Source organism: Lutra lutra, chromosome 4 (genome assembly GCF_902655055.1).
Source record: "Lutra lutra chromosome 4, mLutLut1.2, whole genome shotgun sequence".
In the NCBI taxonomy this organism is placed as follows: Eukaryota; Metazoa; Chordata; class Mammalia; order Carnivora; family Mustelidae; genus Lutra; species Lutra lutra.
This window is the reverse complement of record NC_062281.1, coordinates 75,225,627-75,239,869: the sequence shown is the minus strand read 5'-3', so window position 1 is coordinate 75,239,869 and position 14,243 is coordinate 75,225,627. Positions and strand designations below refer to the sequence as shown.

Here is a 14,243-nt window from a genome sequence, read left to right as displayed (position 1 = left end):
TTGATATTCTATATTACTGCAATTGAATCTTTAAATATTATTTTATCATGTGTTGCCATTATGCAGAAATGCAATTAATTTTTGAATACTGAACTTATATCCAGAAACTTATTAATTTATCTATTAATTCCAATGATTTTTTTCTAAAGATTTTATTTATTTATTTGAGAAAGAGAGAGAGATCACAAGTAGGCAGAGAAAGAGAGGGAGAAGGAGGCTCCCCGCCAAGCAGAGAGCCTGATGCAGGGCTCAATCCCAGTACCCTGAGATCATGACCTGAGCTGAAGGCAGAGGATTAACCCACTGAGCCACCCAGGTGCCCTTCCAATCATTTATCTTTAGATTCTTTTTAACTTTCATGGACATAATCATATAATCTGTGAATAAATAATTGTTATTTCTTCATTTTATTTTATTTCATAACATTCTTCATGTTATTTCTTCATATACCTTTATTTCATTAAGTTAGTTAGAAGGGTGCCTGAGTGGCTCAGTTGGTTAAACATCTACCTTCAGTTTGGATCATGGTCTCAGAGTCCTGAGATCGACCCCCAAGTTGGGCTCTCTGCTCACCAGGGAGTCAGCTTCTCCCTCTCACTCTCCCTTTCTCTCTTTCTCTCTAATAAATAAATTTTTTTAAAAATTAAGTTTGTTAGTAATAACTAACAAACTTAATTTTTAAAAAAATTTATTTACTGCACTGATTACAGCCTCTGATACAATGTTTTTAAGATAGGCAGAAAAAATATTTGTGTTCATCCTGGTCTCAGAGAGAAAGCAGTTAATATGTCACTATTGTGTATGCTACTTGTACTACTTAAAAGTTATATTTCTGAAGATATGAATTAGGAAACTCCCTTCTTTTCTAGTTTTCTAAGGGATTTTATCATGAGTGAACATTAAATTTTAACAAATGTTTTTTTCTGCATCTACTGATATGTGATTTTTCTCTTTATTCTTGTATATAATGGCATATTATATTTAAATATGAAATTAACTTGCTTTTTAAAAGATGAATCCAACTTGATTTTGATGTATTTTTGTTTTTGCAGGTTGTGGATTCTATTTTGATTAATATTTTCCATCTTTCCTCATCAATGATATTGATATTTTAAATTTTTTATTGCAGTGTTGTCCATTTTAGTACCTGAGTTATGCTGGCCTAATAAAATATGTTGGAAGGGCTCTTTCTTCTATTTTCCTCAAATAACTTTTTAAAATTTTTTTATTAACATATAATGTATTATTAGCCCCAGGGGTACAGGTCTGTGAATTGCCAGGTTTACCCACTTCATAGTACTCACTATAGCACATACCCTCCCCAATGCCCACAACCCACACCACCCTCTCCCTATCCCCTCCCCCCAGCAACCCTCAGTTTGTTTTGTGAGATTAAGAGTCTCTTATGGTTTGTCTCCCTCCCAATCCCATCTTGTTTCTTTATTCCTTTCCTTCCCCACCCCCCCGAGCCCCTCACATTGCCTCTCAACTTCCTCATATCAGGGAGATCATATGACAGTTGTCTTTCTCTGACTGGACTTATTTTGCTAAGCATAATACCCTCTAGTTCCATCCACATCATCACACATGGCAAGAGTTAATTTCTTTTGATGGCTGCATAGTATTCCATTGTGCATGTGTGTGTGTGTTGTGGTGGGTGTGTGTAATCCACTCCTTCTTATCCATTCATCTGTGTGATGGACCTCTAGGTTCTTTCCATCATTGATTATTGTGACATTGCTGCTATAAACATTTGGTGCACTTGGGCACATACATTTGTATCTTTCAGGGTAAATATCCAAGTAGTGCAGTTGCCTAGGGCATAGGGTAGCTCTATTTTCACACGACTTTTTGAGGAAGCTCCATGCTGGTTTTTCCAGAGTGGTTTGCACCAGCTTGCATTCCCACACACAGTGTAGGAGGGTCCCCTTCCTCGACATCCTTGGCAGCAACTGTCATTTCCTGACTTGTTAATTTTAGCCATTCTGACTGGGTGGAGGTGGTATCCCATTGTGGTTTGATTTGGTATTTCCCTGATGCCGAGTGATATGTGGAGCACTTTTTCCATGTGTCTGTTGGCCATCTGGATGTCTTCTTTTGCAGAAATGGGTGTTCATGTCTTCTGCTCATTTCTTGATTGGATTATTTGTCTTTGGTAGTTGAGTTTGTTAAGTTTCTTTATAGATTTTGGACACTAGCCCTTTTATCTGATATGTCATTTGCAAATATCTTCTCCCATTCTGTCAGTGTCCTTTTGGTTTTGTTAACTGTTTCCTTTGCTGTGCCAAAACCTTTTGATCTTGATGAAGTCCCTATAGGTCATTTTTGCCCTTGCTTCCATTGCCATTGGCGATGTTTCTAGAAGAAGTTGCTGTGGCTGAGGTCGAAGAGGTTGCTGCCTATTGTTCTCCTCAAGGATTTTGATGGATTCCTCTCTCACATTGAGGTCTTTCACCCATTTTGAGTCTGTTTTTGTATGTGGTGTGAGGAAGTGGTCAAGTTTCATTCTTCTGCATGTCCAATTTTTCCCAACACCATTTGTTGAAGAGACTGTCTTTTTTACATTGGACTTTCTTACCTGCTTGTTGAAGATTAGTTGACCACAGAGTTGAGGGTCTGTTTCTGGACTTTCTATTCTGTTTCTATTGATCTATGTGTCTGTTTTTGTGCCAATACCATACTGTCTTGATGATGACAGCTTTGTAATAGAGCTTGAAGTCTGGAATTACGATGCCACCAACTTTGGCTTTCTATTTTTTTTTTCCAACCATTCCTCTGGTTATTCGAGGTCTTTTCTGGTTGCATATAAATTTTAGGATTATTTGTTCCATTTCTTTGAAAAAAATTGATGGGATTTTGATAGGGATTGCATTAAATGTGTTGATTGCTTTACGTAGCATAGACATTTTCACAATATTTGTTCTTCTAATCTATGAGCATGGAACATTTTTCCATTTCTTTGTGTCTTCCTCAATTTCTTTCATAAGTACTTTATAGTTTTCTGAGTACACATTTCCTTGCCTCTTTGGTTAGGTTTATTCCTAGGTATCTTATGGTTTTGGGGTGTAATTTTAAATGGGGTTGACTTTGTAATTTCTCTTTCTTCTGTCTTGTGTTGGTGTAAAGAAATGCAACTAACTTCTGTGCATTGATTTCATATCCTGGCACGTTACTGAATTCCTGTACAAGTTCTAGCAGATTGGAGTGGAGTCTTTTGGGTTTTCCACATAAAGTATCATATCATCTGCAAAGAGTGATAGTTTGACTTCTTCTTTGCCTATTTGGATGCCTTTAATTTCTTTTTGTTGTCTGATTGCTGAGGCTAGGACTTCTGGTACTGTGTTGAATAGCAGTGGTGATAATGGACATCTCTGCCGTGTCCTGACGTTAGAAGAAAGCTCTCAGTTTTTCTCCATTGAAAACGACATTCACAGTGGGTTTTTCATAGATGGCTTTGATGATATTGAGGTATGTGCCCTCTATCCCTACACTCTGAAGAGTTTGATGAAGAAAGGATGCTGTACTTGTCAAATGCTTTTTCAGCATCTATTGAGAGTATCATATGGTTCTTGTTCTTCCTTTTATTAATGTGTTGTATCACATTGATTGATTTGCGTATGTTGAAACCAACCTTGCAGCCCTGGAATAAATCCCACTTGGTCGTGGTGAATAATCCTTTTAATGTACTGTTGGATCCTATTGGCTAGTATTTTGGCGAGAATTTTCGCATCTGTGTTCATCAAGGATATTGGTCTGTAGTTCTCTTTTTTGATGGGATCCTTGTCTAGTTTTGGGATCAAGGTGATGCTGGCCTCATAAAATGAGTTTGGAAGTTTTCCTTCCATTTCTATTTTTTGGAACAGTTTCGGGGGAATAGGAATTAGTTCTTCTTTAAATGTTTGGTAGAATTCCCCCGGGAAGCATCTGGCCCTGGCTTTTGTTTGTTTGGAGATTTTGATGAGTGTTTCAATCTCCTTACTGCTTATTGGGTCTGTTGAGGCTTTCTATTTCTTCCTGGTTCAGTTGTGGTAGTTTATATGTCTCTAGGAATGCATCCATTTCTTCCAGATTGTCAAATTTGTTGGCGTAGAGTTGCTTATAGTATGTTCTTATAATTGTCTCTATTTCTTTGGTGTTCGTTGTGATCTCTCCTCTTTCATTCATGATTTATTTATTTGGGTCCTTTCTCTTTTCTTTTTGATAAGTCTGGCCAGGGGTTTATCGATCTTATTAATTCTTTCAAAAAACCAGCTCCTAGTTTCGTTGATTTGTTCTATTGTTTTTTTTTTTTTTTTGGTTTCTATTTCATTGATTTCTGCTCTGATCTTTATGATTTCTCTTCTCCTGCTGGGTTTAGGCTTTCTTTGTTGTTCTTTCTCCAGTTCGTCTAGGTAGAGAGTTAGGTTGTGTATTTGAGACCTTTTTGTTTCTTGAGAAAGGCTTGTATCACTATATATTGTCCTCTCAGGACTGCCTTTGCTGTGTCCCACAGATTTTGAACCGTTGTATTTTCATTATCATTAGTTTCCATGAATTTTTTCAATTCTTCTTTAATTTCCTGGTTGACCCATTCATTCTTTAGAAAGATGCTGTTTAGTATCCATGTATTAGGGTTGTTTCCAAATTTCCTCTTGTGATTAAGTTCTAACTTCAGATCATTGTGGTCTGAAAATATGCAGGGAATGATCCCAATCTTTTGGTACTGGTTGAGATCTGATTTGTGACCCAGGATGTAATCTATTCTGGAGAATGTTCCATGTGCACAAGAGAAGAATGTGTATTCTGTTATTTTGGGATGGAATGTTCTGAATATATCTGTGATGTCCATCTGACTCAGTGTGTCTTTTGAGGCCTTTATTTCCTCGTTGATCTTTTGCTTGGATGATCAGTCCATTTCAGTGAGGGGGGTGTTAAAGTCCCCTACTATTACTGTATTATTGTCAATGTGTTTCTTTGATTTTGTTATTAATTGGTTTATGTAGTTTGATGCTCCCATGCTAGGGGCATAGATATTTAAATTGTTAGATCTTCTTGTTGGACAAACCTTTGAGTATGATATAGTGTCCTTTCTCATATCTTATTATAGTCTTTGGCTTAAAACCTAATTGATCTGATATAAGGATTGCCACCCCAGCTTTCTTTTGATGTCTATTAAGCATGGTAAATTGTTTTCCATCCCCTCACTTTAAATCTAGAGGTGTCTTTGGGTCCAAAATGAGTTTTCTTGTAGGCAGCATATTGATGGATTTTTGTTTTTTTATCCATTCTGATACCCTGTGTCTTTTGATTGGGGGCATTTAACCCATTAACATTCAGGGTAAGTATTGAGAGATATGAATTTAGTGTCATTGTATTGCCTATTAGGTGACTATTACTGTATTTTGTCTCTGTTTCCTTTCTGGTCTACTACTTTTAGGCTCTCTCTTTTGTTAGAGGACCCCTTTCAATATTTCATGTAGAGCTGGTTGTTGTTTTACAAATTCTTTTAGTTTTGTTTGTCCTGGAAGCTTTTAATCTCTCCTTCTATTTTCAATGATAGCTTAGCTGAATTAGTGTTCTTGGCTGCATGTTTTTCTTGTTTAGTGCTCTGAATATATCATACCAGCTCTTTCTGGCCTGCCAGGTCTCTGTGGTAAGTCTGCTACCAATCTAATATTTTTACCATTGTATGTTACAGACTTCTTGTCCCAGGCTGCTTTCACAACTTTCTCTTTGTCACTAAGATTTGTAAATTTTACTATTAGATGATGGGGTGTGGACCTATTCTTGTTGATTTTGAGGGGGCTTCTCTGCACTTCCTGGATTTTGATGCTTGTTCCCTTTCCATATTAGGGAAATTTCTACAGTAATTTGTTCCAGTATACCTTCTGACACCCTCTCTCTTTCTTCTTCTTCTGGAATCCCAATTATTCTAATGTTGTTTCATCATATGGTATCACTTATCTCTCTAAATCTCCCCTCATGGTCTTGTAGTTGCTTGTCTCTCTTTTGTTCAGCTTCTTTATTCTCCATCATTTGGTCTTCTATATCTCTAATTCTCTCTTCTGCTTCATTATCCTAACAGTAAGAGCCTCCATTTTTTACTGCACCTCATTGATAGTTTTTTTAATTTCACCTTGGTTAGATTTTAGTTCCTTTATTTCTCCAGAAAGGGATTTTATTTCTCCAGACAGAGTTTCTTTAATATCTTCCATGCCTTTTTCAAGCCCAGCTAGCACCTTGAGAATCATCATTCTGAACTATAGATCTGACATATTACCAACGTCCATATTGATTAGGTCCCTAGCCTTTGGTACTGCCTCTTGTTCTTTGTGTGTGTGTGTGTGGTGAGTTTTTTCCACCTTGTCATTTTATCTAGATAAGAATATATAATGAGAGAATAAAAAATGAAAAGGGTGGCAAAGACCCCAGAAAAATGTGTGTTAACCAAATCAGAACTGATCCCAAATTGTGGGGAGAAGAAAGGGGGTAAAAGAAGTTTAAAAAAATTAAAAGAAAATGAAAATATGTTATCAGACTGGTGAAAAGAACAGAGACACCCACTTAGTTTTGGGAGTATTTTGGTCTCTTAGAAGAAACTACTTCCCAAAATTTTAAAGAACGAATTTTATATATATATATATATAGATATATATATATATAGGTAAACATTATGAAGGGATGGAATATCACTGTAAGGATGAAAATTTTTTTAAAAATTCTAAAAAAGGAGTTGATAAGGTAAGTTGGTCGGGAAAAGAAAGGAAAAGAAAGTGGAGAGAATTTGTTCAGGCTTGAGATTAGAACAAAGCCCTGTTCTAGATTTAAGATATATTTTGATCTATTAGAAGAAGTTGTATCCCAAAATTTTTTAGAAGAAAAAGCCCTATGTGTATACAAAAAATAAAGTTAGATACAATGAAGGATAAAGTATGACTATAATAATGAAGGTTCAAAAGTTTTTTTTAAAGGTGTTAAGATAAACTAGTTAAAAAATGTTAAAAGAGGAAGAGTAAAAGTTTAAAAAATTAGAATCAGAAAAAAATAAAATTAAAAAAATTTAATTAACTTGCAAGACTAAAGTATCGTGGGGAGAAAGCCATGAATTCCATGCTTTGCTTTCCCCTCCTCTGCAATTCCACTGTTCTCCTTGATAAGTGAGCATGGTCTTGGCTGGATTTCTTGCTAATCTTCTGGGGGAGGGGCCTGTTGTAGTGATTCTCAAGTGTCTTTGCCTGAGGCGGAATTGCGCTGCCCTTGCCAGGGGCCAGGCTAAGTAATCTGCTTGTGTTCGCTTTCAGGAGTTTTTGTTCCCTGAACCCTTTCTGTAGAGCTCTGGAGGATGGGAATGAAAATGGCTGTCTCCCAATCCCAGCCTGGAGGAGCCGAGAGCCAGGGCCCCACTCCTTAGTTTGCCATTGGAGAAAAGCACTCAATCACTCCTGTCTCCTTGTCCTCCAGCCAGGCTCCAAGTTCACCCAGCCTGTGACCGAGCATCTCTGTCTCTGGCCAAAGCCCTGCCTGGAGTCTTCAAACCCAGCAGATCCCTGCCACTCTTCCAGGGGGGTCTTCCCAGATCTGCCACTGGTGGGGTCCCTGCTCATAGAGCAATGGTCTGTCTGTGCCACGGATCACAGTTTAAGGTAACCCCTAGTTGAGAGCTCACTCTTTAGCTCTGTCTCTGTAGCTGGATTCCCTGCTCTAATACCTGTGAGCTCTGCAACACTCAGACACCCCCAATCCTTCTGTGACCCTGCAGGACCTGAGACCACACTTTCCCATGAGGGCTCCACCCCCGCTTAGCCTCTGGAGCAATGTCCCTCAGTGGAGCAGACTTTTTTTTTTTTAAAACATATTCTTTTTTTTTTTTTTTTGACAGAGAGAGAGAGAGAGATCACAAGTAGGCAGAGAGGCAGGCAGAGAGAGGAGGAAACAGGCTCACTGCTGAGCAGAGAGCCCGATGTGGGGCTCGATCCCAGAACCCTGAGATCATGACCTGAGCTGAAGGCAGAGGCTTAACCCACTGAGCCACCCAGGTGCCCCAGTAGAGCAGACTTTTAAAAGTTCTGATTTTATGCTCCATTGCTCTGCCACTTGCTGGGAGCCAGTCCCTTCCCTCACAATCTATCTTCCTGAGACTTTGGATTCACTTCTCCTCAGGTCCTACCTTTCAGAAAGTGGTTGATTTTCTGTTTCTAGAATTGCTGCTCTTCTTCTCTTTAATCTCTTGGATTTGTAGGTGTTTGGAATGGTTTGATAAACTATGTAGCTGATCTCCTGTTACCTGATGTCATTTCAGCCTGTTACTCTTCTGCCATCTTGACTCCTCCCTTCTCAAAGAAGTTTTAAGATTGACATTATGTATTTACTAATTGATAGAATTCACCAGCAATGCCCTGAGTATAGAGTTTCATTCTGAGACTGTTTTTAATTACAGAATGAATTGTTTTATTAAGAATCCCAGTATTATATAGTCAATTTCCTTTTGTATCAATTTTAGTAACTTGTATGTTTCTAATAATTCATTAACATTAATTTGTTCATAATATTTTCTTAATTATTTAATGAATAGAGAATCTATAATGAGGCTCTTTTTCATTCAACATTGGTTATTTTTTTCCTTAATTTTACCTTTTCCTTGATTGGTAGAGGTATTTGTTAAAAGTTTAACAAAAGATGTTAAAGATCTTTGTACTAAATATTGCAGGTATAAATTTTATACCTCTAATAATGGAGAAAAAAAGGGAGAGTTATACCATGACCATAGGTTGGAAGAATCAATAAGGTAAAGATGCAAATTGTTCTCAAACTGATCTCTAGATTCAATGAAACTCAAATCCAAATACCAATAAACATTTTTCTAGAAACTGACAAGCAGATACTGAAACTTCTATGGAAATGAGAAAGATACAGAATAGTCACAACAATCTTGCAAATGAAGAACAAAGTTGTTTTGGGGGGAGTTTTTTCTGGGGGGGTGGGGTTTTTTTGTTGTTGTTTGTTTTATTGTGTTATCTTAGTCACCATACATTACATCATTAGTTTTTGATGTAGTGTTCCATGATCCATTGTTTGCATTTAACACCCAGTGCTCCATGGAATCCGTGCCCTCCTTAATACCCATCACCAGGCTTACCCATCCCCCGACCACCCCCCCCTTCTAAAACTCTCCATAGTTGGAAGGATCACACAAACTGATGTCAAGACTTACTCTAAAACCAGAATAATTATATCAATGCTCTATTTGCAAGACTATAAACAGACTGATGAAGGGAGCAGAACTGACTTCAGAAATAAACCCACACAGATATGGTTAACTGCTTTTCAACAATGCACCAAAGAAATTCAGTGGAGAAACAAAACTGTTTTCTACAAATGACACTGAAGAACCAAGAGAGCCATATGGATACAAGTCATGACCCATTTCTCACACTGCACACAAAAATGAACTTAACGCTTGTTGCACATGAAAGCATAAAAAGTAAGTAAAGATCTTTGATAGAAATATAATAGAATATCTTTGAAAAGTTAAAATGGACAAAGATTTTATTTCTTAGATTGATTTCAAAAAGTAACATCTTTTTAAAAAATGATTGATGCTTCTTCATATAATTTAAAAATTTTGCTCCTCAAAGGATAACCAGTTACAAAATGAAAAGTCAGTTTGCAGACTGGGAGAAAATTTAGATGATAGATGGGTAGAGAGGTAGATAGATACATGATACATATAGTCAATTCTCACTATTTGCAATAGTTAAATTCTATGAAATCATGAAATTAACAAATACTAAACTATTGTGCCTAGAGGAAATACAGGGTTAGGTTCCTATAGGCCTTTGGTCACAATATTTTCATCACCTGACTAATACATAACCTTGTTTCATGTGTATTTTTCTTTAAAGACATTATTTAATATAGCATATATTATTGATTCACCATAACTCCTGCCTGAATGAGGCTTAATTAACACCCATATTTTCTCCATAAAGTACATCACCCCATTCTTGTACTTTGGAACACCAGACAACACTTCACTTAGGGGCCATTTTAAACAACAAAATCATCAGCAAATCAGATAACAAAAACATAAAACTTGGCACTCAGTAGGCTTAAAAAGGACACTTATTTATAGAATGAGCTGGAGCAACAAAGCAGAGCATGCCTTGACCTCTTCTGGGAACAGATGCATCAGGTCACTCAAAATTTTCACAGCTCTGCTCATTTTTATAAGAAACCACAGAAGAGCCCTGAGAATTGATCTTGAAATTGCAAATTCATTTTAGCAAATTCTGGAATCCATGAATAATGAGATCCCTCTGTGTATACATTTTTATGTATTTGAGTATCAAACAAAGAACAAGTCTCCAGAATAAAGAATTTTTAGAGATTAATCATAAAATACAAAAAGCTCAGTAAAATGGGCAAAAAGAAGACACAATTCAGAAAAGAATAGATGTGAATGGGTGCCTGGGTGGCTCAGTTGGTTAAGCATTTGCCTTCAGCTGTGGTCACGATCCAAGAGTCCCAGGATTGAGCTCCATGTCTGGCCCCCTGCTCTTCAGGTAGTCTGTTTCTCCCATTCCTTCTGCTGTTCCCTTGTTCCTTCTGCTGTTCCCCTGCTCATGTTCTCTGTCTGTCTGTCTGTATGTATGTCTCTCTCTCATTTTCTCACTTTCTCTCAGATAAAAAAATAAAATCTTAAAAAAAAAGGCATGATAAACACATGCAAGCTTATTCAACTTTATTAGTCCTAAAAGAAATGTAAATTTTAACCAAAGGAAAATAATACCACATACTCATCAGACTGGCTAAAACTAGAAGGTTTACAATACCAGTTGTTGAAAAAGAAGCATACACTGCTTCTAATACACTAATGCACTGCTGGGGGTATGTGTAAATAATATTTGGACAGCATTTTAGGTAGATTACATAAATATACACCTACCTTATGATTCACTAATTCTACTCCCAGTTTTTGTTTCTCCCAAAATGAAGACACAGATTTACAAAAAAAAAAAAAAAAAAAGATTTACCCAAGAACTTAAATGAAGCTCCATATTAACTAAATACTATAAATAGCTCAAATATCTCATCAAGGGAATGGTTAAATATATTGTGTTATATTCATACAATTGAATACTACCCCACAATAAACAATAACCTTCCAATATTCCCAACATGAGTGAATCTATGTTAAGGAAAAGAAGCCAGACCAAAAAAAAAAAAAAAAAAAAAAAAAAAAGTTCATACATCATTATTCTATTTATATAAATTAAATTTTAAGTAAATAAAAAATAATTTACAGGGATAGAAATCAATATAGCAGTTGCCTCTGGAGAGGAGAGGGCTTGACTAGATTTTGTAGGATGGTGGACACACTGAATATCTTCAATAAACTATTAGTTTGGCTAACATGTACCTTTGCCAAGACTCACAAACTATAAATAATACCCATGCATCTTACTATATACAGTAATATCTCAATTAGCAAAGAAAGAAGTTAGAAGGAAAAGAGAAAGAAGAGGGAAAGAAAGAAAGAAAGAAAAGAAGGAAGAGAAGAAAAGAAAAAGAAAAAAGAAAGAGGGAAAGAAAAGGAAGGAAGGAAGGGAAGAAGGGAGGGAGGGAAGGAGGGAAGGGGGAGAGTCTTTGAAAGAAGCATAATTAAAACAGAAAAAATAAGTGGGTGGATATAAGATCAATTTCTCCCCATCTTCTCTAAATACTGTGATCTTAAAAAGGTAAATACATGAAGGGAAAGAATTTAGATGAGATGTTGAGAAAACTTAATTTGGAGTTTGTAGACTTCCCCATCCCCAGGGGTATTGTCAACTATGGATTCAGTGGGTTTGTGTACCCTTTGAATTTACATGAAATCTCGTGTGTCATCTTCTGTGTAGATATGTATCAGAAGATAAAGCTAGGATCAGGCTTTTTGAAGAGCCATTGAGCTCAAAATATAAAACATCATTGTCTTAAAAGAATTTGCTAACCATCAGGCTAAATTACAGGGTTAGCATGTGAAATAGTTTTCCTGAAAGATTCCTACAAATAAAGTAGTTTGTGTATTTGACAATATTTTTAAATTAATGTAAAAATCTTCGAGAATAATGTTGCTGTGGTTGTGTAGAAAATACCCTTCCTGGGGTACCTGGGTGGCTCAGTCTTTAAGCGTCTGCCTTCTGCTCAGGTCATGATCCCAGGGTCCTGGGATAGAGCCCCACCTTGGGTTCCTCTCTCAGTGTGAGGCCTGCTTCTCCCTTTCCTACACCCCTGCTTGTGCTCTCTCTCTCACTGTCTCCCTCTTTGTCAAATAAATAAATAAAATCATTTAAAAATGCCCTTCTTAATAGGCATTATTTAAGTACTTACAGGTATAGTTTCATGATGTCTTCAATTCTCTTTCAAATGGTTCAACCAAAAAAATGTGTGTATATGGATAGATAGCAACAACAATAAAGCAAATGTGGGAAAATATTAAGAATTAGTAAGCCTGCTTTTCTTTCTGCCCATGACACTACCGAGTAAGCATTGTTAAAGCCTCCCCTCCCACCACCATCATGTCTGTCAGAGTCCCCCAGGAGCCTGAACAGCTGCGGAAACTCTTCTTTGGAGGTTTGGGCTTTGAAACGATTGATGAGAGTCTGAGGGGCCATTTTGAGCAATGGGGAACTTACAGACTGTGTGGTAATGAGAGATCCAACTACCAAGTGCTCCATAGGCTTTGGGTTTGTCACACGTGTCCCTGTGGAGGAGGTGGGGGCAGCCATGAATGCAAGGCCACACGAGGTGGGTGGAAGAGTTGTGGAACTAAAGCAGGCTGTCTCGAGGAAAAGTTCTCAAAGACCTGGTGCCCACTTTACTGTGAAAAAGATTTTTGTTGGTGACATTAAAGAAGACCCTAAAGAACATCGTCTAAGAGATTATTTTGAACAGTATGGGAACATTGAAGTGGCTAAGATCATGACTGACCGAGGCAGTGGCAAAAAGAAAGATTTTGCTTTTGTAACATTTGATGACCATGACTCCGTAGACAAGATTGTCACTCAAAAATACCACACTATGAATGGCCATGACTGTGAAGTAAGGAAAGCCCTATCTAAGCAAGAGATGGCTAGTGCTTCATCTAGCCAAAGAGGTTCGAAGTGCTTCTGGAAACTTCGGTGGTGGTTTTGGTGGAAATGACAACTTTGGTCATGGAGGGAACTTCAGTGGTCCTGGTGGCTTTGGTGACAGTCGAGGTGGTGGTGAATAGGGTGGTGGGGGGATGGCTATAATGGATTTGGTAATGATGGAAGCAACTTTGAAGGTGCCAGAAGCTATAATGATTTTGGCAATTATAACAATCAATCCTCAAATTTTGGACCCATGAATGGAGGAAATTTTGGAGGCAGAAGTCCTGGCCCCTATGGTGGTGAAGGCCAATACTTCGCCAAACCACGAAGCCAAGGTGCCTATGGTGGGTCCAGCAGCAGCAGTAGCTACAGAAGTGGCAAAAGGTTTTAATTACTGCCAAGAAACAAAGCTTAGGAGGAGAGCCAGAGAAGTGACAGGGAAGCTATAGGTTACAATAGATTTGTGAACTCAGCCAAGCACAGTGGTGGCAGGGCCTAGCTGCTACAAAGAAGACATGTTTTAGACAATACTCATTCGTATGGGCAAAAAACTCAAGGACTGTATTTGTGACTAATTGTGTAACAGGTTATTTTAGTTTCTGTTCTGTGGAAAATGTAAAGCATTCCAACAAAAGGTTTTAATGTAGATTTTTTTTTGAACCCATGCTGTTGATTGCTAAATGTAATAGTCTGATCATGATGCTGAATAAATGTGTCTTAAAAAAAAAAAAGAATTGGGGGGTGCCTGGGTGGCTCAGTGGGTTAAAGCCTCTGCCTTTGGCTTGGATCATGATCTCAGGTTATGGGATCGAGCCCCACATCGGGCTCTTTGCTTGGCAGGGAGCCTGCTTCCTCCTCTCTCTCTGTCTGTCTCTCTGCCTGCTTGTGATCTCTCTCTCTCTCTCTCTCTGTCAAATAAATGAATAAAATCTTAAAAAAAAAAAAGAATTGGTAAGCCTGGGTAAAGGATATATGGATAGTCATTGTGCTATCCTTAAAATTTACCTATGATTTAAAGGTTTTCAAAATACAATGTTGAGAATAAAGAATGAGACACATACTCAAAAATGTTTTGATCAGCTAGGCAGAAAGATCAAGTTTCATTTGCAAAAATTCAGGCCAGCCTCAGATTTCCTTATTATATTCACCACT

The 14,243-nt window shown here is 37.5% G+C and overlaps 1 pseudogene; it reads left to right on the top strand.

The window, feature by feature from the left end:
* Window positions 1-12,536: 12,536 nt before the first annotated feature.
* On the top strand, window positions 12,537-13,703 carry LOC125097282 (heterogeneous nuclear ribonucleoprotein A1-like; annotated as a pseudogene).
* The last annotated feature ends 540 nt before the right edge of the window (window positions 13,704-14,243 follow it).